Consider the following 4,224-nt stretch of genomic DNA (forward strand, 5'->3'; position numbering starts at 1 on the left):
TCTTCATGTCTCATAATATTTTTGCTGAAAATTTGACATTTTACATAATATATTGTAGTAACTCTGAATTACCCTCTCCCCACCAAAGGTTGTTGTTACTGTTTGGTTATTTGTTTGCTAGTTTATAACTTGCATGGAGAACTGTTCTACAGGTGTTTGAAATCTGTCTTTCCCAAAGTGTGTGGACTGGGATATCTTTGCTTACCCCTAATTTTTTAAAAATTTAATTCAATTTATTTTTTTGAGGTGATGTTTTCCTGTGTTGCCCTGGCTGATTTCAAGCTCCTGGACTCAAGAAATTCTCCTGCCTCAGCCCTGGTGAGTATGCCAGGACAATAGGTACACACCACTGTGCCTGGCTCAATTCTTAAGGTTAGTGGGGGACAGTGCTGGGGATCAAACCTAGGGCCTCATACGTGCTTGGCAGGTACTCTACAACTGTGGGTCCAGTATCTGAACAGCTCAGTGGTCAGCTAATGATTGGGCAGAGATTGTGCCCAAATATCTTGAGTCATCAAAGCTTGCATCTTCTACAATAGAGTAGCATGTGGTTGGGGAGTGCATTCAAATTTCAGCAATTTTCAAGTCTGCCTCGATGTTTACTGTTTGCTGGGCCCTGTCACATATCCTCTGTGCATACTGAGAATATGTAAATATCCAAGTTTCCTTGGTCTCTTTTGCACATGTTTGTAGCCTCAGCCAGTTAGATGCTTGCCTCTATTTCAATCCCATTGATAGGCTAGTAGAGCTGGTGACCCTCTCCACTCATCTTCTGTCAAGAGCATATGTATCAGTGACACCACTGGGCATAAATATTGTCTACTGCTCCAAATCCAGTGAGTCTTATACAACCATGGCAGTGAAAATGCTTGTGCTCAGATAACTGCCCTGGTAGAACCTCTGTGATAACAGAGTGAAGTAGGGGGCCAGGGGCAGCTCCAGGCAAGAACACCAGAGATACACTGCTATTACTCATAGTTGATAAGTTATTCAACCACAAAATGCTTCTCAAATTATTGATTTATGTCAAAATAATGACTTTGTGAACATTATTTATTAGTTCTAGAAGTGGTTGACTTCCAGAGCACTAAAATAGATGTCAATATTGATAATTTTTCTATTGCTTTTTAGAAGGAGCAGTCTTCTTTTATTTATGTATTTTTTTGAGACAGGGTCTCATTATATAGTTGAGACTGACCTGGAACTCACTATGTAGCCCAAGCTTGTCTCAAACTCAGAGTGATCCTCCTGCCTCAGCCTCCCAAGTGCTGGGATTACAGGCATGTGCCACCACACCCAGACAGAGCAGTCTTCTTATTCAGCCATAGCTAAAAGTTTTAACTCTGTTTATTTTATTTATTTATTTTCTTCATTGAGTTTGTTGGTACTTTTTAGGTATACAGTACAGTTACATTTATCATTGGGATCTTGTACCTTTACATGACAGACCTTGATTCTCATTTTTCCCCATACCCCTGCCCTCCCTTCAACCTCTTCCCCCTCCCCTATTTACAAAGACTTTGTTTCCATTTTTTCCTTTTCTCATATTTTTTCTTTCCCTTATTTCCTTTCCCCTACTCTTCCCACTACCTGTACACCTTTAGCGCTTTTCTTCCTATTTCACATTATCAGTTATACAATTTGGATCTTATTTACACTTTTAGTTTTTCACCCTAGAGAAACTATTCAGTATTTACACATGTGTGTCTTATTTATTTCACTTAAGGATATGGCCTTAGTATGCATCCATTTTCCTATGAATGACACTAGTTTCTCATTCTTTATGGCTGAGTAGTACTCCATTTTATAGAAAAACCACATATTCTTTATCCAGCCTCCAGTTGATGGGTAATTGGGCTGTTTCCAAGTTTTAGTGGTTACAGACTGTGCCACTATAAACATAGGTGTGCATATATCATTATGTTATGATCCTTTTAATTATTTTGGAAAGATACCCAGCAGAGGGATAGCTGGGTCAAATGGGACTTCTAATCCTAGTTATTTCAGGTATATCCATATTGATTTCCACAGTGGTTGCTCCAGTCTTCACTCCCACGAACAATGGAGAAGGGTTCCTTTTTCCCCACAGCCCGACCAGAATTTGTTATTGTGTGATTTCTTTATAGCAGCCATTCTTTGTGGGGTGAGGTGGAATCTCAGTGTTGTTTTCATCCACATCTCTTAAATGACCAGTAATATGGAACATTTTTTCATATATTTACTTGCTGCTTTTACTTCTTTGGGAAATGTCTGTTCATTTCAGATGCCCATTTTTGAATTGGGTCTTTATATTTGGGGGGCCTGATTGTTTTGAGTTCTTTAATATATTCTCGATAATAGTCCCTTGTCTGAGGAGCAGCTGGTAAAATTTTTTCCCACATTGCAGGTTGTCTCTTAGTTTTGTTGGTGGTTTCTCTTGAAGTGTGGAAACCTTTTAATAAGAGGAGATCCCAGTTGTTGATTCTTTGAGCCAGTGCCTGTGCTACTGAGGATTTGTTCATAAAGTCTTTTCCTATGCCAATGTCTTCGACAGTTCTGCCTAACTTATCTTCCAGCAAGTTTAGTGTTCTGTTTTAATATTTAGATCTTTAATCCACTTGGATTTTATTATAGTGCTTGATGAAAGATTTTAATCTTTGGCAGGTTAAAGTCAAGTTTTTCCAGCACCATTTATTAAAGAGGCTATCTTTCCTCCACTGAGGATGGCTGGCTCCCTTGTCAAAGATGAGGTAGATAACTACATCTGGACTTGTTTCTGTATCTTTGAATCTGTTCCACTGATCCTCGGGTCTTTTTCTTTAACAGTACCATGCTGTTTTTGTTTGTTTGTTTCTTTTTTTAATCACAGTGGCTTTGTAGTATAGTTTCATGTTGGGGATTGCGATACCCCCTGTCATGCCTCTGTTGTCTAGAACTGCTTTTGCTATTGTAGGTCTCTTCTTGTTCCAAATGAATGTTTGGTTTATTTTCTCTAGTTCTGTGAAATATACTGTTGGAATTTCAATTGGGATTGCACTAAATCTGTATGGCAGTTTTGGAAGTATGGCCATTTTCACTCTGTTGATTCTTCCTACCCAAGAGCAGGGGATATCTTTCCATTTTCTTATATCCTCTTCAATCTCTTTTTTCAGAGGGCTATGGTTTTCATTATAGAGCTCTTTTGCTTCCTTTGTTAGGTTGATTCCTAGATACTTCATTCTTTTGGATGCTATTGTGAAAGGAACTGTTTCCCCAATTTCTCTCTCAGTGAGTCTGTTATTTGTGTACAAGAAGGCTATTAATTTTTGAGAGTTGACCTTGTATCCAGCTACTCTGCTGAAAGTGTCAATTAAACCTAGAAGTCATATATGGCAGAGTTTTTTGAGTTTTCTATGTAGAATATCATACCGTCAGCAAATAATGACAGTTTAACTTCTTCCTTTTCTATCTTCCTTTCCTTCTTCCTTTCTTTCTCATGTCTAATTGCTGTGGCTAATGTTTCCAGAACTCTATTGAAGAGGAGTGGTTATAGTCAGCATCCTTGTCTTGTTCCTGATTTTAGTGTGAAGGTTTTCAGTTTGGGGCCATTTAATATGATGTTGGCTATTGGTTTTGCATAGATAGCTTTTATCAAGTTGAGATAAAGACCATCTATTCCAATTTTCTGCAGAATTTTTATAATGAATGGGTGTTGAATTTTGTCTAATGCTTTTTATGCATATATTGAGGTGATAATATGGTTTTTGTCCTTCACTCCATTATTATAGTGTATTATATTTATTGATTTACATATGTCAAACCATTCTTGCATCCATGGAATAAATCTGACTTGGTCAAGGTGTATGATCTTCTTCTTTATTTTTTTCTCTTTATTGAGTTTATTGGTACAATCTAGGTATGAAATACAGTTACATTCATCATTGGGATACTGTACCTTTACATAATAGGTCTTGATTCTCATTTTTCCCCCTTGTCCCTGCCCTCCCTTCACCCCCTCCTCCCCTCCCCATTTACAAACACTTTATTTCCATTTTTTCAGTTTCTCATATTTTTTCCTCTCCATTATTACCTTTCCCCCAACCTTCCCACTTTCGCTACACCTTTAGCCTTTTACTTCCTATTTCACATTATTAATTATCTCATTAGGATCCTGTGTACTATTATAGTTTTTCACACCAGAGAAACTCTTCAGTATTTCAGTTAAAGAAATCTCTGTATGAACATTAAAAATAGGGAATCCTAAAA

The 4,224-nt window shown here is 37.6% G+C and overlaps 1 protein-coding gene across 1 annotated transcript in view; it reads left to right on the plus strand.

The window, feature by feature from the left end:
* Window positions 1–251: 251 nt before the first annotated feature.
* The window catches only part of Alpk2 (alpha kinase 2), a 151,973-nt gene continuing 148,000 nt past the window's right edge, over window positions 252–4,224 (plus strand). Inside the window, exon 1 of the mRNA XM_033757531.1 lies at window positions 252–318. The gene's annotated coding sequence lies outside the window, so the exon portion shown is untranslated. The remainder of the gene's footprint in view (window positions 319–4,224) is intronic.

The sequence above is a fragment of the Fukomys damarensis genome, unplaced genomic scaffold, assembly GCF_012274545.1.
Source record: "Fukomys damarensis isolate Sample0158 unplaced genomic scaffold, DMR_v1.0_HiC HiC_scaffold_30, whole genome shotgun sequence".
NCBI lineage: Eukaryota > Metazoa > Chordata > Mammalia > Rodentia > Bathyergidae > Fukomys > Fukomys damarensis.